The 22,755-nt window shown below is 40.1% G+C and overlaps 1 protein-coding gene across 9 annotated transcripts in view; it reads left to right on the plus strand.

Annotated features, from left to right (window-relative positions):
• Positions 1 to 15,795: 15,795 nt before the first annotated feature.
• NTNG1 (netrin G1) overlaps positions 15,796 to 22,755 on the plus strand; it is a 311,502-nt gene continuing 304,542 nt past the window's right edge. For 3 of the 9 annotated variants that reach the window (XM_070486944.1, XM_070486947.1, XM_070486948.1), the window contains exon 1: positions 15,796 to 15,923. The gene's annotated coding sequence lies outside the window, so the exon portion shown is untranslated. Of the gene's footprint in view, positions 15,924 to 16,137; positions 17,045 to 17,202; positions 17,351 to 22,755 lie in introns of those variants that run through there. The other 6 variants (XM_044749051.2, XM_014835241.3, XM_070486946.1 and 3 more) reach the window with 3 other exon arrangements.

Here is a 22,755-nt window from a genome sequence, read left to right on the forward strand (position 1 = left end):
TATTGGTCAGAGAGTCTAGAATATGTTCACTATGAAAAGATAAAACATTAGTTTCCCCTTAGTTCTTTATCATATGAAACTAAATAAGTAGCTTTAAAAACAGTGAGAAACTCAGGGCAGAAAGAATTTTTTTTAAGTATTTGGAAAGAAAAATAACAAATTAAATTACTTTATATGTTAGACGATCCAAACAACAGAATCAGTCTAAAATTTTTAAACAACTTGTTATTTTTTAAAGGAGTTTCACTATAATAATTGAAATATGGCTTACTGTAATTCAGGTGAGTGGTGATTGTTCTGCTTGGCTGGGAATTACTCAGGTTCTGTACTGATGCTGTAGAGGGGTATTTGTTAAGGTGCAGTTTGACTATCGTAACAAGAACCAAAACAATTTCATATAACCATCTGAGCATAGCAGTCCAGGCTTTTATGATGGCCTGTCATATCAGGAAGTCAGGACCACGCATCTTTTGCTGTACAGGCCTCAACACCTGGCTGCCATGTCCTGATTCAAGATGGTTATTCCAGCTCTGACCTTCCCAGCTGCATTGCAAAAGGAAGAAGAAGAGGGGAAAGCGGGATGATTCCTCCCCTTGAAGGGTGTTTCCCGGAAGTTTTACATACTATTTAAGGGAGGCTGGGAACTGGCCTCAGCTGCAATTCTATTACTGGGACTGAAAGGAGGACCAGCTAATGGGGACAACTACTATAGAGGCTCAATCTACTATCCATTGTGTGGATCTTAATGGGGCAATTTGAAAATTATTCTGTCAGAAGCTATTTCAAGTTGTAAAAATTTCACAAATTTTATGAGACATACTCATTCACCACTGAGCAGGACATACTCCGGATGTATACCCTGAAGGAGAAATGTGATAAGGCTAGAAAGATGTAGAGCAAAAAGATGACCCTGGTGGGTCCTTGCAAATGAGCTGTGACATTAGTCTCTTGCTTCATTTCTCTGAAACCTGTTATAATCAATAAGTTGTGGGATCAACAAAGATTTGCCAATAACTAAGATTGTTATTTATTTTTTAAAATTATTGCATGAAGCTTTCTAAGAAGAAAACAGGTACTCATCACAAGTTTTTATTTTGATATGATAAATTTATAAGAAATGCAATAATTTTGAATTAGTAAATATTTAAGGTTTACATAATGTCTTATTATACTATATAAATGTTCCATTATAAGCATAAATATTACCCTTACAAATGTTCCATATGTCTTTAAACAATCCAAAGCAACAAAAGTTATCTAATATGTTATCTGATGTATTTGCCTCATATATTTATGTTAACAACATTGTGGGGCTGGCCTGGTGGTGGTGTTTAAATTCGAGCATTCTGCTTCAGCAGGCCTAGGTTGACCCAGACACCACTCATCAAGCCATTCTGTGCCAGCATTCCATATATAAAAAAAAATAGAGGCAACAACTACAGCAAAGTAGCAGGGTATAAAATCAACATACATAAATCAGTAGCATTTCTATACACTAACAATGAACTAACAGAAAAAGAACTCAAGAACTGAATCCCATTCACAATCGCAACGAAAAGAATAAAATACCTTGGGATAAACTTAACCAAGGAAGTGAAGGATCTATACAATGAAAACTACAAGACTTTCTTGAAAGAAATTGACGACGACATAAAGAGATGGAAAGACATTCCATGCACATGGATTGGAAGAATAAACATAGTTAAAATGTCCATACTACCTAAAGCAATCTACAGATTCAATGCTATCCCAATCAGAATCCCAAGAACATTCTTCACAGAAATTGAACAAAGAATCCTAAAATTCATATGGGGCAACAAAAGACCGCGAATTGCTAAAGCAATCCTGAGCAAGAAAAACAAAGCTGGCAGAATCACAATCCCCGATTTCAAAACATACTACAAAGCTACAGTGATCAAAACAGCATGGTACTGGTACAAAAACAGGTCCACAGATCAATGGAACAGAATTGAAAGCCCAGAGATAAAACCACACATCTATGGACAGCTAATCTTCAACAAAGGAGCAGAAGGCCTGCAATGGAGAAAAGAAAGTCTCTTCAACAAATGGTGCTGGGAAAACTGGACAGTCACATGCAAAAGATTGAAAATTGACCATTCTTTTTCACCACACACCAAAATAAACTCAAAATGGATCAAAGACCTAAAGATTAGGCCTGAAACAATAAGTCTTCTGGAAGAGAATATAGGCAGTACACTCTTTGACATCAGTCTCAAAAGAATCTTTTCGGACACTATAACTCCTCAGTTGAGGGAAACAATAGAAAGAATAAACAAATGGGACTTCATCAGACTAAAGAGCTTCTTTAAGGCAAGGGAAAACAGGACTGAAACAAAAAAACAGCTCACTAATTGGGAAAAAATATTTACAAGCACTTATCCGACAAAGGGTTAATCTCCATAATATACAAAGAACTCACACGGCTTAACAACAAAAAACAAACAACCTGATCAAAAAATGGGCAGAGGACATGAACAGACATTTCTCAAAAGAAGATATGAATATGGCCAATAGACACATGAAAAGATGTTCATCATCGCTAATCATCAGGGAAATGCAAATCAAAACTACACTAAGATATCACCTTACACCCGTTAGATTGGCAAAAACATCCAAAATCAAGAGCGACAAATGTTGGAGAGGTTGTGGAGAAAAAGGAACCCTCATACACTGTTGGTGGGAATGCAAACTGGTACAGCCACTATGGAAAACAATATGGAGATTTCTCAAAAAGTTAAAAATAGAAATACCCTATGACCCAGCCATCCCATTACTGGGCATCTATCCTAAGAACCTGAAATCAGAAATCCCAAGAGTCCCTTGCACCCCTACATTCATCGCAGCATTATTTACAATAGCCAAGACATGGAACCAACCTACATGCCCAGAAACTGATGATTGGATAAAGAAGATATGGTATATATACACAATGGAATACTACTCAGCCATAAAAAAAGACAAAATTGGCCCATTCACAGCAACGTGGATGGACCTCGAGGGTATTATGTTAAGCGAAATAAGCCAGTCAGAGAAAGCCGAACTCTATATGACTCCACTCATAGGTGGAAGTTAGTATATTGACAAGGAGATCTGATCGGTGGTTACCAGGGAAAAGGGGGGATGGGGGGAGGGCACAAAGGGGGAAGTGGTGTACCCACAACATGACTAACAAAAATGTACGACTGAAATCTCACAAGGTTGTAATCTATCATAACATTAATAAAAGAAAAATAGAGGAAGATTGGCACAGATGTTAGCTCACAGTCTTCCTCACCAAAAAAAATGAAAAAAAAAATTTACCAGCATTGTTACCGTTGTTACCAGCATAACCCATTTAACTTAATCATTTTAGTAACTGTATGAGTTGTCTTTATCCATAATTCATCTGTAAAAAATAGGATTTGAAGTCACTTGTCAAGATCATATAGGTCTTAAATAAAGTGTCGGAGATTGGGGCCAGCCTAGTGGCTTAGTCGCTAAGTTCATATGCTCTGCTTCAGCAGCCTGGGGTTTGCTGGTTCAGATCCCAGGCACAGACATATGCATGGCTTATCAAGCCATGCTGTGGAGGAGTCCCACGTACAAAGTAGAGGAAGACGGGAACATACGTTAGCTCAGAGCCAATCTTCCTCAGCATAAAGCGGAGGATTGGTGGCAAATGTTAGCTCAGGGCTTATCTTCTTCAAAAAATAAATAAATAAATAAATAAATAATAAAATAAAAAGAGTCGAAGATCACAGTGAAGAAGTCTGCCTCCAAAGATTACGATGTCCCCTATAAGAAAAAGCCCCAAATCTAAGCATATTTGCTAAGGGCTATCCTGGAATATTTTAGGGCTATTAAAAATCCTCATATCATGCTTATAATCCAGTGTAAGAAAATTAAAGTGAGATGTGGTTCCAAGTTTGGGGGTATTGCCCTCTCCTCCACTTCCTCTTCTGACTCATGTTAATCACTTAGGATAAACATTTTCCCTCCCCCTACCGTTTAACATATTGTGGAGAGAAATTAATTTGATCAAAGGCCCTGGCAAAGAGTAAAATTTGTTGCAAGGATTTTCTTCTTGTACATCTTATTAATCTATGACAAAAGAATGTGAGTTCAAGTCATGAACTGAACTGATATCTGAAAAAGAATTTATTGAATTTAGAACTGTATCAATTGATGCTCCATCGAATGTCATTACTCTTTTATTTCCAGTTTCAGATGAATAAAGTCTTTGGATGCTTATGCTATCCAATAGTATATTTTTGGATGGCAGACTAGACGGTGAGAAAATATTTCATTTGTTAAATCTTCCCAGAATAGCTGCAGAAAAATCTTTAATTTTGGCTTCTCTGTCTTTAAGTTCTATAAGAACCAACTGATTCTGAAATGACAAATGGTCAGTTAATTATAAATTTTGCTTTTGTGTTAAGATTATATTGTTGAAAGCTAGCTTATCAGAACTATTAGCATATTGTAATTAATTTGCAGCAAATACCTTTACATATAGCAAAGTCAATCATTTTTATTTACAACTTGAAGTAACAATTAGGCTTTATTGTTTAGTGTTACAAAACTGTTGGCTCCTGCTGCCCTTTACTGGTTTGCAGTGGTAGCACAAATCACAGCTCAGGGTTAGTTGTCAAAGGTGGGAAGATCTCCCCAGGCTAAAATGCATTATTCCAAAAGATACCTATTTGTGAAGATCAGCCAGGGGCCATCTGAAATCCCTCTTCCTCGACCCAGGGCTCACAGAAGCTTCGCACTATGGATTACGTGTTGCCATGTTCCCGGCTTGAAATCAGGCTCATCAGTATTTCCCATTTGTTCTTTCAATATTACCTTCATACCCAAGTGGTCATCTGTGTCCTCCTTACGGTCAGTGAGGAGAGATTGTCACATAAATCTAACACATGAAATATAATTAAGACCTAAGAGGGAGGCAAACATTATAAATCTTGATAAATATGCAATAGATACCACATCAAATACATACTATAATATTATTGAAAAGTGTTTCCACTATCTCAAACAACTTTGAAGAGCATGAACAGTACAAGGGGGTCTTCAGTTGTGATTTTTATTGTAATGCTGCCTTGCAGCAGCTCTACAGCCACTGATATTGTTTTCTGGTTATTCCGAAGTATTAATGTGTTGTTGCTGGCAACATACATGAATGACACTTAATATTTCCCATGACCCCAAATTTAACAAGTTTGGTAAAACTGGACTATGGACAATGAAGCCTTCCAATTTGACCTCGGTCAGGATGTCGTGGCTTCTAGGCTTTGTGGTACTCAGGCTCAGCAGTTTGCCAGCGCCAGACAAAACATTCCCATCTCTTATTCTTTAGCATCTTTATAAAGATGTGCAATAAGACCGGGAATCCCATCCAAGTTTCCCTGGTTTGAACTCAGTATCTTAATATGGAACAAGGGACAGAGATGTAATTTGCAGAGTTTGTAAACATGCGGTTATGTGACATCCTAAGTGAGAAAATGAGATCTTTTTTGTTAAAACAAATATTATCATGTGTATCCCGTGCCTTTCCCAGAGGTGCTCAAGATAATCAATTGACGTTCCAAATTAAACTGCCTTTCCTACGGAACAATTTTCCTCCCTATTCATATCTTTAGCAAGCACGTTGTAAAAAATGTTATTTCACCACATCATATTCTTTTTTGAGGACCCCCCAGGGAAATGTATGCCTGGTCTTATTACAAAGAACAGTTATGCTTTTTCTAAATACTCAGGTTTTTTGTAATCTGATAGATATTATCAATTAGATTTTAAGATTTTTCCTTTTTTATTGTCCACTAGTAAGCTTAGGGACAATTTGTGGTATGTAGACATTATGATGTTCATTTTAAGCCTTATTCCTCATTACATTTTCTTTCTGCTCCTTTTTTGAGGTCGTATTTTAGGTACTTTTGGAAGTGGTCTGAAACACTGTCTGAAGTATGGTGGTAGCAAAAATTTAAGAACGGGCAAAGGAATTTAAAAAAATTTCCCAGAAAACTACAGAAATGAAAGCACCATACAAAAATAATGACATTAATAAAAAATAATAATAATGCTAACTGACATCAAGTGCGAGAAGGACCGTTCTCCATGGTTTATGTGTATAATACAAACGTATACATATACATATGTAAGATATTTTTCCCCAAAGGCTTAAAATTACTTTATAGAAGGCTGTGTGATACATACACGGTACAAATATGGTTGAGCCTAAAAGAGTTGCATAAACATGAATTCACATGACTTGCTCTAAATTTCTGTCAGACTTTAAAAATAAAATCCTAAATCTCTAGCCATGCTGGCCTCTTCCCACATGCAGGGAGGCTAAGGATCTTTGCACTAGTTGTTTTCGCTTTCTAGAACATTCTTCCTCCAAATATCTGTGGAACCAGCTCTCTTTCCTCTTCCCTGTGAGGTCTACAGTGACCACTCCATTTTGCACTGCAACTTGCCCTCAACATACCACTCTCACTCCCCTATATCCTGTTCTACTTTTCTTGTTTCCTTATATTTTTCTCTTTTAAACATAGTAGATGATTTACTTATTAATTAAGATTGTGTTTATATCTTTTGTCCTCCAACTAGAATGTAAGGTTCATGAGTTCAGTCTTTGTTTTGCTCACCACTGAGTCCCAAGCTCCTAGAACAATGTGCAAATTATGTGTTCGATAAATATTAGGTTGAAGGAAAGAAAGGTGTGTGCATTTTGAACATTTGAAGATATATGAAAATGTAAGAGCTCTTCATTCTCATGTAATTTAAAAGAATTATTTAGCTTAAAGTTATTTTATTAATAAGTAAATTCTGTCAGAAATCTCATCATTGTCTCACGTGTCTATTGTTTTCTATTTCAACAACTACCATTTTAGTATAAATCATTGTCTACTGGGTTTCATAGAGTTGCCTCTGGATCACTCTCCCTGCTTGTAGTATCTCTGTACGCTGATTCATTATGAACATTATTTCCAGATAGATTTATAAAAAACATCATTGCATTCATGGGTTTCCCTGCTCAGAACTTGAATTGCTCCATATTATCCCCTGGATAAATTTCTAACTCTTCACTGGGGAAGTCAAGGAGCATTGACCTTTGGGGTCACCTAATTTTCCAAACATATGCCCACAGTCCCCTAACAAAATGCCTAATTCCAACGACTCTGCTTCTCCACCAGCTCCTGAAAATGGTGTGACCCTCCTGGCTCCGCTGCCTTTCTTCTTGCTCAATCTCCTGCTGAAATTCCCTCCATCGTTTACCTGTCCAAACTCTCAAAGGTCTTCCTTCCTCTTTCCACCTTCTTCGGTGAAACCCTCCCTGATCTTTGAGGATCAGTTGTATTCGCTTTTAGTCATTTTTTAAAATTTGTGTTTCTATTTTTAACCTTATACTGTTTGATACTGTTATAAAATTCTCAAGTAAAATTTAAGTGCCTTAAGCATAGAAATGTCAGCTTATACTTCTTCTATATTTATTTTCCAGCATATTTGGTACAGTGTTAGAAGCATAATAGATGGTAAAAAAAAAAATCTTATTAAATAAATAAATAAATGTAAGAATTTATGCTGACAATAATGGAAGGTTCAACACTTTAATATGCAAAGCAAGTAATAGTTAATAGTTGCAAAGTGTTTTCTTAAATCAAATATCACATTTATTCTTCACAGCAATCCTGTAAGATACTTAGCATGATTCCCATTATTCCCATTTTACAGCTGAGAAAAGCAAGGCTCAGAAAGATTCAGCCAGTTCCCTAAGGCCATGCAACTGTTAAGCAATGTATTAAGGATTTGGAAGCCTGGTCTTTGAGGATTTTGCCAGTACATCAAACTACATTTCATAACTACTGAAACTTGAGTACACAGAAAATATACGTATATTATACACATATACACATACTTACATATAGTTGTCTTGAAGTTTTTTATTTATTTATTTATTTATTTATTTTGGAAGATTAGCCCTCAGCTAACATCCGTGCCCATCTTCCTCTATTTTATATGTGGGACATCTGCCACAGCATGGCTTGATAAGCGGTGCGCGTGTCCGTGCCCAAATTCGACCCGGCGAACCCCAGGCCTCTGAAGTGGAACGTGCAAACTTAACCGCTGCTCTACCAGGCCTGCACCCTCAATTGAAAAGTTTTTAATATAAAATGTTTTGGAAGTTCTGATCTTTATGAATGCTTAATTGTAATAATTCACAAGGGCATTTTGCATAGATATATTAACCAGTGCTGGTAAAGCAAGCCCAATAATCACTGAATGAGTTTGAAGAAACTCAACTAGAATAAAATGTTCAAAAGCTTCTAAGACCTCACGACTAGATCTTATGGCAGGTTTCAGAGAACTCTTGTTTACAAGTCAAGTAATACACTTCTAGCAGAGATTTATGGCAGCTTATAGCTACTACATATGTTCCAGAAATTGGGCCTTAGTGAGCATGGTTACAAATTAACTGTATTATGCGGCAAATGCTTTATTTCTTCCTTTCTTAAAAATATATCAAAGTCCTTGCCCTTCATTCTACCAAATCTTTCAGGGAATCAAACATATATCCCACTTCATTCTAATATATAGAAATTCATATAAAACTTCTAGAAATCAGTGATCCTATTGTATTATCCAGGAATATGAAGGATACATTTATTTTTGTCTCAGCTTTTATTTAAATGAATCGTAACCTCAAAGCAAGACAAAATGCAAAAGCTGGGGAAAACCTGAGGCTAGTGATCCTCGAAATGTAATGTGCTTAGAGCAGAATCACCTGCGGAGGTGCTGATTCCTAAGCCTGCTTTTCAGTAAGCCTGCGAGGCCGTTCTGAGGCAGGAAGTCCAGGCGCCCCACCTCGAGAACTACTCCCGTGGATTCATCTGACTCAACTTCCTCGTTTGACAGATTAGGTAGGTAAGACCCGGAGAAGTGAAAGGACTTATGCAAATTCACACAGCAAAAAAGAGTCTAAACAAGGTCTTGGTCTCTTGGCTCCTAGTCGAGTGCTACTTACACTATCCCTCATTGGATTTTCTGAAAAAATTCATTTGAAAGATCTAAACGTTTAATGATTTTAAGCCTAACCTGCATTTAGGTCAGTCTCAGATTTTCTGTTGCTGAAATCTGGGGGTCTACTTCTGAATGCGTAAATGAGCTACGAGCGTTCAGCAATCCTGTGTATCAATTAATTCTGAATATGAGGATAATTGCAACATCTTAACAGTAATATGTATACTATGATATTCGGTAACTGACAGTCTAGCTCTCTGCCTTTATTGCAAACTCAGCCTTCAGACAAGTCAGGGCAGACAGAGTTTCAGGGAAGCGGCTAAGGAGAGAGGTAGTTTCCAAAGCCTCATTTTACATAGATATCAAGAAAACTAAGGTTTATAAATGCAGAAGGCAGTTGGGAATATGTGGGGAGGGAAGATAAACAACAAAAAACGGATTATTCATTTTTTCTTCATCACCGATACATCTCCTGACTTTTTGGTCATAAACAGCTAAAGAGCTCGATGAACTGTCTCATCTTCACCAAAAAGAAAAAAAGAATCCGAATTCCACATTGACTTACAGAAGTACTGGTTGCTGTAAATATCCATTTGCTCCCTTCCATTGTGATAATTATTTCTAAATTTCTTGAATTCCAGCATCTTTTTCTATCTTGTTTTATTTTCTTCCCCTTTCTTTTTGACAAATAGTTCTTCTCCCACAGGAGTTTGAAACGCACTGATTTAAGATAGCAAAAATGCAAACCATGGCAGAATGACTGGGGGCTGCTTCTTTCACTGAAGGCTTAATTGCCATCTATAATTACTAATTACTCAACTCTCCATTATTCAGGTGTGGCTTATCCCTGGTTAAATGTTTGAACCTTGGGTTTGCTGGTCACCAGTCTGCTCTGCAGCCACGCTCTCCTGCTGTCAGTGCTTACTCAGGGAAATTCAACTAATTTTAATACCAATCTAAGCACAAAACTTCATTTGGAAGGTATATCTCCTGCCAAAAGAAGGCATATAATGTATTCCAAAAGCAAATATAGAAGTTTTAAAAATTATTTGCTATTTTAGATTACTCTCTTTTCTTACCACAGATTACTTAGAACTGAATGGGCAGTCCTTGATCCCATTAGGCTGAGACATAAAGGTGTCATTTTGGTAGGTCAATAATGGTAAATTGTTGGCATGCTTATATGTTTCAACAGAAATAACACAGAATACTTCCTTTTTCTTGGTTTTATCTCCTATGGCTCTCAAGTCTTGTTATAGATTTTCAGTGTCAAAAGCTCTCAAGTGTTCACCACAAAGGCCATCTACATGGGGCTGTGAGCTGCGGTCACACCAAACTCCTTGAAAGGGCCAAAATAGGCCCTATTGGATTAGGCCTCCTGACTCTGTTCCCCCTGCTGCCTGTGAGAAAGATTTTGCTCCTTTGCCTGCTGGATGAACACCTACTCATCTTTTGAGATGTAGGTCATACACCACCTCACCTACCCAGCCTTTTCCAGGATCCCCCGGGAGAATAGTACACTGTTTTCTTTGGGGTTCACCTGCTCCCTGTGGGTTTCAATCTCAGCTTCTACAGTAGTTAACAAGTTTGTTACCAAGTCTGTCTTCTCTAATGGATTGGAAGCTATGAGAGGGACTGTCTTATTCATCTCGTTATTTCTAACGCAGTCCCTAGCACACAGGAGGTGTGAAATTCATGTCTGAGAAAGAGGCAAGAGGAAGGGAGAGGGGGACAAGAAATAATTTCTATGATATTATAGGAATCTTACAATTGTGCTATTTTCTACAGGATTTCAAAGTTTGGAGAACTGACAATCGAGTTTCTTCCTGGCTTATTGAAGTAAGAAAAGAATTCATAATGCCTCTGATTTCACTCTTCTCCACTACAACTTAAGGCAGGATTTAAGAGAATTAGTCATTTTCTGTAGGAGAGGGAGCCTTCTTGCCAAAGGAGATGGCAGCCCACTGGGAAGTAAAGGCCACTTGGCACAAATCCCATCTTACTCACTAGAAGCCAACATCAGCTTATATCCAATGCCTCCATTCAGCATAGAAGCTAAAGGATGGGAGCCACAGAGCTGATAAAAGCAGCGGTCAGGGTAATCATTTCAGAACAGTAAACCTCAAACTAAACCCAGATGCAGGAAGTCGAGAAAAGCGGGGAGAAACATCTGGGGAGAGTCGCCTCAAACCAACGGAACCTGTGATCTTATGTTTCTTTTCTGCTTTTTCTCTATTCTCGGGCTATCTTTCATCATGAATATTCTCATTGTAGTGGTTCACTGAAGTTTAGCTCAGCCATTGTTGCATTCTGCCCTACATCTATACTCCAGTACAAGAACTTCTTGTAGACGCTGCTAAACCACAGAGGCTGCATTCTATTGTAGTTTGGGCCAATGGCCTGACAGAAATCTTTGAAGTCCTGTACCATCATGCGACTTGTGTGCGTCTTTGCCCCATCTTGGGCACAAAAGGCATCTCCAGATTTGACTATTACAACTACATTTCCCTTACGTAATCTCTAGTATAAAATTGAAAATGCACATTCCAGTTAGCCCAATGCTCTTTCCCAACATGACTGTGTACACTCTGACTTGAGAGCTTTGCATTGCCTCCAGCCCCTAGTACAGTTCCCGGCAGGCAGTGTGGGTCCCATCAACATTTATTGAAATGAAGAGAACTATTGGGATGGAATTGATGGAAAGATCTCTAAATAAGGCAAGTGGTGTTAATCTTTCTTCATACTTTTTTTTCTCAGTTTGAAAAGGCTGCCGATTTTGTTGTTAGAGAATAACTGAAAATGTGAAAATTACATTTGATGAAACCTATAGAGCTGTTGATTTTTGAGACTGAACTTTTCCAGCCAACATACTAGATTAATTGTGAGATCTTCTTTCTTTAGGAAATAAGTTAGGGGGCCTGCCCAGTAGTGTAGTGGTTAAGTTCGCATGCTCCGCTTTGGCTGCCCAGGGTTTGCAGGTTCAGATCTCAAGTGTGGACCTATGCATGGCTCATCAAGCCATGCTGTGGTGGCATCTCACGTACAAAATACAGGAAGATTGGCATAGATGTTAGCTCAGCAACAATCTTCCTCAAGCAAAAAGAGGAAGGTTGGCAACAGATGTTAGCTCAGGGACAATCTTCCTCACCAAAAAAAAAAAAGAAGAAGGAAAAGAAATAAGTTAATGATGCTGGACAAACTAAGTACAACAAAATATAAGGTCATAGAAGTTTACTGAATTTGTTCAGACCATAGCATTATCCAAACCTGCCAAGGGGGTGCCTCTTTTTATAGCCTCAGAAAAAAAATAAACTGTTAAACAAATATTGGCCACGTGTTCTGAGTCTCAAAAAAAATCGAAATGGGTAAAAAAAAGCTCAGGGTGCCATTATTTTGACGGATTTTACTGGTTGGATAAAAACGTCTAGTGTCACATGCTCTGAAAGTATAAAAATTAAGAAGCGATTTCTATTGATTTCTTATGGGTGAGATAGGGTAAACAAAAGCAAGAAACCTATTCTCCCTCAAACACCTCTATGGTCGTAAAGTTGGTATAGAAAAGAGACATGAAATATTTGACTAAAAACGGTCATCTTTTAGGTTAGCACGCTTTCTCCTAAAAAACCCCACCAAACCCCACATTTTGGTCATTTTTTTAATGTTGTTTTAACCAAGCAGCTAATTTTATTATTTCCAAACTATTTTACACAGCGCCATATTTTCCAAAGCACATGGGTGCTAAAGGTCATGATCCTTGCATTAGGTATTAACTTTCAGTGGCTTATGTCACCTGCTATTCTTCATTCTAGAATCAGTGACATAGTAAATACGTGTATTTTCTTACACTAAGCAATAAGCTCTTTGGTCCGTTATCAGTCCTTAGAAGAACTAATGAGATTGATGACACCCCTATGTTGGGCACGCTTGATTCGTGGGTAGTTTGGGTTTGTAAATTTAAAGTTTCAAGGTAAGTGTACTTGCTCCACCTACAACAACAGGAGAATGCCAATATCATCTAGGGCCAGAGCCCAGACCAGATGCTTAGGGCTTCCGAGAGGTTTAAATGTCAAAATATTTAAGCATTAAAAAATCCTGTTAGGTAAGGAACTTCAAAACCTGTCAAAACTACACTGCTAATGGCTCTGTAATAAAGCACGTCCCCGAGCACAGGGTGGAGGCAGGAAAGAGCTAAAGGTTTTACAACTGCTCAGAAGGATGCTTCTACTGGGACACAAGCAGCAGCTAGAAAAGGCATCTATCATCTGCTGTACAACTGGCCACATAGAACTGGCCCCTGATTTGGAAATTCAGACATTGAAGTCTTAATATAACGGGAGTTCATTCCTATTACCAAGGAGGCTATAAGTGAATCCCCGGAAGGAGCAAAAATTATTCATACCTGCAATGAACATTATCTCATCCTTCTTTTATGTCCAGTACTTTACAGTATTTATAAGAAGACATATCTTTTTGGACCAGATATATTGCAAATATGCTACCACGACAAGTTTGGCATATTGACATTACAAGTATTTAAACAACCTTGCCAAATCTCTAAAAAGAAGGTTTTTAAGCGGCTAATAACCCAGAAAAATGACATCAGTTAGAGACCTAACAGGATTACAAATAAGTGAAAATCTAAGTTGAAGAAGAATGAGGAATGCATGGAAACCAGCCAGAGATCTGAAGCCAGAGAACTGAAAGATCAAACAGTTCTTCTCTGAAAGGAGAGAGAAAAAAAGGAGAGTTGAAAGGTTAAATAAAAACAGAAAAATCATTCTTTCCAAAGAAAGTTAAATATATACAGGTGAAGAAAGCAAAGGCTGATAGAAAAAGTAAGGATGTCCTCAATTTTTTTCCCCTGATGCCAAGAAAATATGTAAAGTAAGTTTCTGATTGGTGTGTATTATATAAACAAATGTGCAAAAGCATATTCGGAAAAGCTGGTTTAATATATAAATGTTAGTTTACGGGTTCTCAGTTGAAGGGAGTATATCACATTCAGCCACGTGCTTTTTTGGAGGAAAAGTCCTTCCTGTCCTGTCCCCACTGGAGGAGGGCTCAGGATCTGCAGAGGAAGGGGAGTGAATGTTGAAAAGTCTCTTCCGGGGATTCTGATTCCCTTCCCAGAGTTTAGATCCACACACTTAGTGGGTGATTTACTGAGTCTGTGAAAAGATCAGAGCACGTTTGAGAGAAAAATTCACCTCTGGACGACTCTCCCACTCCTGGAGTGGGAGAAGCTACCTCACTGGAGAGGGTCCCATTCACAGAGCAGATTTATTTGGGACTGAGGTCTGCCTCGGAGTCAAAGGAAGCTTGGAATGAGGGAGGGTACGGTATAGGAAGAGGGGGAAGGAGGTCCGTTCCAGGATTTTGGCAGATGAAAGGGAACATTTCTGCAGATTGGGAGTCAATATCACAAAGATCTTGGTATATATCAGGAGAGAATTTCCTAATCTCTGTGTAGATTTCTTTTCTTTACTTTTTACTGGAAAAGGTCCTAAAAAGATCAAATAAAGCTGAGAATCGGATCTCAGAAGGGGTTTTCTTGGCTTGACAGAAAAGGGCAGGATGAAGAGTTGAGGCTGAGAGCTGTCTGTATGTCAGCGTTCAGGCCAGGGGTCAACAAGAAGTGAGAGGGCCACTCTGGGTGTTGTTTCTCAAGACCTACTAGCTCCCCAGAAGGGACTGTGCTCTGGGGGCCTGTGCAGGAGGGTTAGGTGGTGAGCGGCATCTGCGTATAATCAGTCATATATCTCAACTCTGGAGGAGCATGAGCAGAGGCTGGGTGAAGAGCCAGGAAGGACCACTGTCTAAGGCCACCTTTGAGGAGGACTTTCAGCCCTGTAGGTAACTCCTTAAGCACAGAGGTGGGGAGAAAGAAAACAGGGCAATCCGAGATTCCTGCCCCGGAAGGAATCAAGGGAGGGAGGTGCCTTGGTGGCCTCTCATGTGTTGGAGGGTCTAAGTTTGTGGTGTGTGAGTCCTGCCTCCTTCCTGGCTACTCAGGGCCCAGGAGGGTCTGGTTACAGGCTCAGTTCAACAACTTGCTCTCTTATGCATCCTTCTGCCACCACCATCCCCAACCACCACAGAAAAATGACCCTTCTGCTCTTAGCTCTGGCCATCATCGTGGGGCATGCAGTTAGTGACCAGGTGTTTACAGTTGCCCATTTCCTACGCTCTGCTTTGCGTTAACCAAACTTGAGTCAGGCTTCTCCTTCGCACAGGACCCTGAACTGTGAGCTTAACTCCCAAATCTGAGCAAGTATTAAAGAACAGAACATGTTTCCTTGTCAGCTTATTCTCCAAATCGTGGACCACAGAGACACATTTCTCATTAAACCAAGTAGTCGCGGGGGACCTCCTGTGCCCTCTCTTCCGCCCAGCCTTCCCTTACTGTTTTCTCCCCTTAGCATGTAAAAAAGCCTATTTCTGTTTGGTTTTGAGATGCTTACGGGTGTCTGAGATCAGAGTGTTCTCCCTATTTCAATAGTCCTTTTTTTCTGATTAAAGTGTATATCTAAGTCTGGATTATTATTATTATTATTATTATTGACGTTCGTATGTAGCTAAGAGTGATCCCAGGGAAGTTTGAGCCCCCACTGGGGGGGAATGAAGTCTTGGGGCTCGGGGCGTTTGTCTTTCTCTTGGGAAAGGCTAGGAGGCCTGAAATGCACACAGCTGTTTCTTGAACTTCAACTTTCCAAAGGAGAAGGAATTTCTAAATGAGGAGGTTCGAGGCTTGCGCTGCAGGGACCGCTGGCCGGGCAAGGGAATTGTTGGTTGAAAAACACAGTTGCGATCTCGGCCTGGGGTGAGGGGTGTGCTTTCGATTGGTTCGGGGGAGGAGAACGAGGAGTGAGGGATGGGACGGGCGGAGGCACGAGCGCAAGGTACGTGAAGAGTTACTAGAAACCGTGCTTTTGTGGGCGAGCTGGGGTGGGGGAGGTGAAGGGTGGTCTCACAGCCTCAGCACCCCGAGGTCGTGGAGCGGCGGCAGCGGCGGCCAGAGCAGCAGCAGCAACAGCGAGCGGGACGGAGTTAGGACCGCTCGGAGCGCCCAGGTCTCGAGGTAGTATAAGGTTTGCAAGCCTTCCACTTGCTGGCGGTTGCAGAAGAAGATCTGCTTTTAAGTGAAACGTACATGCCACCCCTCCGAGGGCTGCGGCTTCCCGGGTTTGCTTCTTTCTTTCTTTCTCGCTGCTCCGGCCCTCGCGCTCACTCCTTAATTTGTACGCGCCCCTAAGTTTGCCAAGAGCTCGCTGCCCGCTCGGAGCAGGGTCCGGCCAGGCGCCGCGGGCGGGGGCGGGGAGCCCGGGAGCCGCAATCCAGAAGCATCGTGGGCCATGTATATTTCATCAAATGGACTTTGGGTGCGTCGCGTCTCGCAGCCATCAACGCTATGTGCAGTGACATTTCTGACTTGAGTGGAGGAATGCGCGAAGGAAGCCCGGGCGAAATTGGTACATGAGGATCTTCTTGGCGCCAATGCTAATTGTCCTGATTTATGTCCCTTCTGACTAAGCTCAACGTCTTCATCTGAAATAAAATGAAAGCTGTGCCAAACGGGGTAGAACCGCCGGGCCGCTGGTTCTGATCCCCAGGAACCAGGAAATCGTCCTTCAGCTTAAAAAAAATTTTTTTAAAAAAGGAAAGAGGAAAAAATAGAAATAGAAAAAAAAATGCCTCAGTAAAAGTTTAAGGCGAGAAGTGGCAGAGGCAGTGGCGCGAGGAGGCGCGGAGGAGCGCTGGCAAGCGGGGGACTGGGCTGGCAAGACCTCCGAAGGCTGCGATTTCATTATTAATATCAGTATATTTTTGGAGGGAGAGGCCCCTTTCTCATCCTCTCTTCCTCTCCGCCCACCCCTATTCCCTCCCCCTCATCTACCTGTCAAAGTCACTGATCTTTTGCATTTCGGAAGAGGACGTCAACGGGAAGGAATTCCCCCTCTTGGTGCGGGTTCCGAGAGGGGTCGACGCGCAGGAGGCTCCCCCCGAGGGGCCCGAGGCGAAGGTAATTAAGCGGCGGGGAGTGGCGGGCCGGCGCGGGGCTCTGGGTCTGCGGGGTCCTCTCCCGCGGCTGGCCGGGCGCGATCGGGACCCCGGGGCGGCGGCGGCGCTCGGGTCACCTCCCACCCCCCTCCTCCAGCGCAGCCCGCGCCCCGGAGGAGGCTCGGCGGGAATAGCCGCCGCCCGCCCGAGCGCCGCCTGCGGGCTCCGCTGCTGCGGCCGCCGCCCGAGGCGCCCCGGGCTGGGCAGGGCCGCCGCCCCTCGCCGTCTGCTCGGCTCCCGGCCGGCGCAAGGGCAATCGGGCCACACGGTAAGTGCCGCCCGCTTCCCCCTTCTTCAATGATCCGCGCGTCCCGTCTTTCTCCCTCTCCCCGCGGGCGGCCTGCCTCCCTCCGGCGCCCCCAGTGCAATCCACAGGCGGGCGGGGAGCTCCGGGTGGGCGAGGAACTTTGGGAAGCGCCTGGAGGAGGCAGCGCGCGGAGCCTCTGCGCGCACACGCCCCGCACACTCTCACACCCACACACATGTCTCCTCGAGTGTGCGCCCGGGGCAGGTTACGTGTCTGTGTGTTGTATCCAGAGCCTGGGCGCTGGGTTGGTGTCTCCATCGACGGACTGCCTGGCACCCAGCGCGCTCTCCTTCTCACACACCTGGCCACACACAACGCTGGAGGCTGCTTTTTTTTTTTTTTCCCTTTCGCCAATTGTCTTTTCTTTGGGGAAAAACTTGCCCTCTTGCCGGCCCTGTGGAGCTGGCGGCCACACTGAGAGCTTTTGAAGTTCCCTTCTTTTAATCTCCTTTATTGGAGCGAGATTAAAGCATTACTATTCCATGTTGTGCAGCTGAGGACAAGGGAAAATTGAAAGAGGGACAGAATTGGTGTAGGTATGCTGTTGGGAACATTTTCTCAGATTCTTTCCTGGCGTTACGTTAATCGGTTGATGGATTCGGCTAGGGGTATTGAATTGCTCTCCTGTATGGATGTGGATATCTATATATAATACAAATAATACTGAATATTATTGGGCCCAAAATAACCAATTAAGTGATTCATACCCCGACAAACTTAGATAAAAAAGAAACTGCGCCCTCTGCTGTTTATTTTAGTAACCTCACCCGAGGACCTTTTTTCTTCTTCCAGAAATCCACTTAGGAGGTTGTCATCTTACAGGGCAAGGGAGGAAAATTCTTAGCGGGGATTTTAAAGCAACTTTATTTGCAAAAGTCTGAGCTTGCATTAACATCATCGCATCAGGCATAGATTTCCAGAGACTGGAGGCTTCTGTTTCTCCTCCCCTCCCCCATCCTTCTCTTTACCCAGGGAACGGTAATAGAGCCGCTCGTTATCATAACAGTTTGTCAATCTTTGGGATGGAAAATTCTGAGTAAGAGTCAAAATTCTACTAAACATATGGTGTATCTGGCAGTAGATTTGCTCTAGAAATAAGGCCCCAGTTGATGACTGAAAATACTAAAAGTTTTCTTGCGGAAATGAAAAAGAATTCCAGAAATCTTCCAGGAAGATCATTTATTCAAATATACTTAAGGGTTAAGCTTGTTAAAAAGTTTTCCAGAAATTCTCTTTTTCGGAGAAGGGGCAAGATTTTTCTGATTTGTTTAGCCCTTAAGGAACATCTCTAACCTGTGGGGAATTAGCCACCCGAGGTTTCATGAAGTATTTTGAACTGTGTCACTTCGAATGCCTTCACCCCTCTCCCCCCTTTTCTTTTTGGCAAAAGAAAAGCAGCTTAATAAGTGTCCAAGATTCTTTTGGAAGATAAGCAACTTTCAGTTTTTCATTAGGACAAAATTTGGATCTTTGCATGTGGATCAGCATGCAAAGAAAAGAATGCATGAAGTGTTCTGCATGTAATGTTCTTCCAGCTTCCATACATAAAGGATATATTTCTTTTTCTTTTCTGGATGACATGAAATGAGATCTATTTCACCACTAAAGACAAACAGGAGGACATTCAGAATTCGATATATTTGTGTATTAGTTTGCTGAGACTTCTTACTGTGAAATTTAAGAGGGGTAATCTTAAAATTTTGTGAGAAAACACTTTATTTGCACGTAAAGCTATTTTTCTATTGAGATTTTTGTTTTGTCAGCTTTCACTGGGCATATGCGTTAAAATGATTCAGGTTAGCTTTTTTAGGAGGAGGCTAATATATTTTGCAGTTTCCTTTGTATATTTGTAATTGATGCAAATACCTGTTTTTGCTTCCATTATTATTCTGAAAAAACATCAGGTAATATGTTTAAAAAATTAAACCAGTACACATTTAGTTGATATGTTTTCTAAGTGTTACAAAGATTTGGAGAGAGAGTTTTAGAGTTGCAAAAGCGCCAAGTCTCTTGGAAAGACAGAAAATTTTATACAACTTGGAAAATCAATTATATGTTAACAGAAAAATACATTTGTGTGTGTGTGTGTGAATTATATTATAGGTCAGTAAGAGATTTAGCATACTTAAAAAAATAATTTTATCTTCAGAATCCAGAATTTTGTTTCGAAACTTCAGGTGGGCATAGATTTTCTCAAATGTGTGTTTGAAACCTTGGATCTCTGAACTTGTCCTACATGAGAAGGAAAGATTTATTGTGCTGTGGTAATGAAACCCCAGATTTCTTCTAGGCTTAACTGATTCCAAAATAAATTTATGTATATCCTATCCTCAAACATCCTGCAAAATGCATGCTATCTAATTTCTCCAATCATTCTTTTCCCCGTGAAAACAGAGGTCTTTCAAATACTAAGGTATGCTATTTGGTTTTATTAAAAAAATCTCATGATAGGCAGTTGCTCATAATACCTGATCAAGTATGACTACAATATGCCAATGATATTGCAGTACATGTTAAATTCCTTATATTTTGAGAGACAGTTAACAAAAGGATAGAAGCAAATGTTTCCTATTAAGATGACTAGAAAATGCTTTCTTCACAACCAATAAACAAATGCAAAGAGCCTTCAAGTTACGTTAAATATCTCATCTAGTCAATCTCATTATGACAGTATTGGAAGCTGCTGATTTTGCTAGGTTATGGAATTTGTCTATATCGTTATCTCTTTATATTTTTCACTCAATGGAATATGATTATAGTCAATGTTCTTTTTGTTCCTTCCCATTCAGAAACATGCATATTTATAAAATTCTTAATGTCTATGAGGAATGAGTCAATAGCTGTCTATTCCAGGTGCCCCTGAAGAGCTAAGTGTTTATGGAATAAATAGCCTACTACCGCCACCCCCACCTCCTAGTGAGATTATGTAATGAAACAAATGCAGAGAGCCAGCTAAAGTTGGTGGATTTACTGTCATATTTTCCTATCAGTTGATGAAATTGGCAATTGTTTTTGGAATGTAATTGACTAGAATTTTGATCATTATTATTTCCATGTAATATTTTGAGAGGCTTCTTTTCTGATGAGAGGAAAGGCCTGTGAAATACCTTCTGCAAAGTTAATCCAAGGTGGAAAGGAATTAGCTACAGAATCCTGGAGAAAGATGTTCCATGTATGCAAAGCCGTTTTATAGCCCATTTTATTCCGGATAAATAACATCTGTCAACTTGAGGGCATGACATAATTTCATATTTTTACTTTGGCTCCGCACATTTATACATCAGTCAAAGGTCTATGGAGTACTCATAGCATATTAATGGGTATTTTTTATCAAAGAGGACATCTCAGTACTTTAGTGCACAAGTAGAGATGATAGGATTATTTGATTAACTGAGTTCCCACGGTTCGCAAAGTGGAGAACTGGACCTGGGGCTGCCCAGAGCTCTTGGGAAGCTGCATCCAGGTGACACGAACACCTGAAACAATTGCAAAGCCCACATTACTTGCCAGTTAGTTCAGGTATAGGTCACAGGGGATTGGTTTAGTATATTAAATCCCCAAATATGTCACTGACTGTCCTTCTCATAATCGGTTTGCCTAGCTCTTTGCTGTGATGACCTAGCTTTTAAGAAGCAATTGATGATTTTAACCTGGTTGAGAGCATAGCCAGATGGGAACTGGTGCCATTAGGTGATAAAGGTTAAAGGGGAAATCTTCTATTTTTACATCACTTTGTTTCCTTTGAAAACTCCGTAATTATACTTTAATGGAAAATTCCCGATTTTGACAGAGGCTTCTTTTCCATTGTGTGTCATGGAAGTTCGTAGATTTAATTTCTCACCAGTTTGAAATTAAGAGGATTTTCTTTGAAGTGTATGTGGCACTGAATAGTATGGAGATCCTGATCTGAAGTATACAAACTAGGTGACGCTACAAACGTAAAAATTAGGAGGAAATCAAATAATTATGTTAAAGAACAGCTTAGTGACCCTCTGCTCCTGATCTGTAATGTGCTGTGGTCAATATCTTTTTCTGTGTCAATGGGAGCTCATTAAATGTAAATTCTGCAGACTAACTCAGCCATGCCATATTAGTGCTTGCCAAAGCTTGACATTTTTAATACATTAATAATATGTCTGTAATGTAATGGAAAACTATTAATCACAACTGGTTATGTGCCAGAAATTTAAGCTATAATTGGCTGCTTCTTGTCAAGAATGTCTGGCGCGCAGTCCTGCAACTGCCTAATATTCAAATATCTTGCACTCCTCTGCATTTTTCCTTGTCAGTTCTCTAAATTCGATCAATGATGTAGTCCATAATTCTGTGTAATGACCATCATTATAATTCTGGTATACTTTAATGAGAATTCGTTACCTTGGGATCACTGTTGTGTCAGGAAATAGTAACAGGTTCACATACATTTTCTTAGTGTCCAAATTTTTAAAATACACATATCTGGTCACCCTTTATTTTGTGGTTGCAGTAAGGCAACACGTGGATGAAGACAGAGTTATGAAGAATAAATGGATTCGGGGGTAACATTTATTGGTTAAAAAATATAAAGATTAATCTCAGGGAGAACATTCAAATATATAAATAAAGTCACATTTTAAAGATAATAAAAATTAACTCGTAATGCTCACCAAGTTCAAACTCATTGTAGTCCATCCCAGGTCTTCAGGAGGATATTGTTGGTACATAAGTTGCTTTGTATTTGAAACTAAGAATTGAAGTTAATATTTCTAGTCTAGTAGATTTTACTCTGCTTCAGTTTCAATGCCCACCTCCTTCCCACCCCGTGAAAGTGTTTGTTCTTGTGGTGATAAAGTAGTAAACACAGTTGAAAAATGCATCTAGAAAATGTACATTTGCATTATTTTAAGACCTTTTCAGATTATTAATCGTCAAATTCTTGCATGTTTCTGAAAATAGCGACTTAAAATTACTAAGGAATCTGAAAAAACCAGATCGCTGTCGTAGCCACACCACGTGCTTCCCTGTGATTTTTTTTTCTTTTTAACTCAAGATTTCAAAATGTGCTCAACACAGTGTAGTCTTTACGTTACAAGGAAGAGGCCGATTCAAATCTGTGGTTTGTACATGTTTAGACAAACTGCTAATTATTGCTTCATAGGAACTCAAATATTCAACACTTTTCCTAATAGAAAATATCACAAATTGCAGCTGTATGATAACATTTTATGAATTGAATATAATGAAAATTGCACTTGCATCCATAAAGCAATTATTATAAATTACTTTGCTATGGAAACACAATTCAACCATCTGTTGGCATTTCATAGTCTCTGTGGCTTAGTTCATTTTAAGATGGTGCATTCTTTAAATATAGTGAATTCCTTTTA

Source organism: Equus asinus, chromosome 16 (genome assembly GCF_041296235.1).
Source record: "Equus asinus isolate D_3611 breed Donkey chromosome 16, EquAss-T2T_v2, whole genome shotgun sequence".
In the NCBI taxonomy this organism is placed as follows: Eukaryota; Metazoa; Chordata; class Mammalia; order Perissodactyla; family Equidae; genus Equus; species Equus asinus.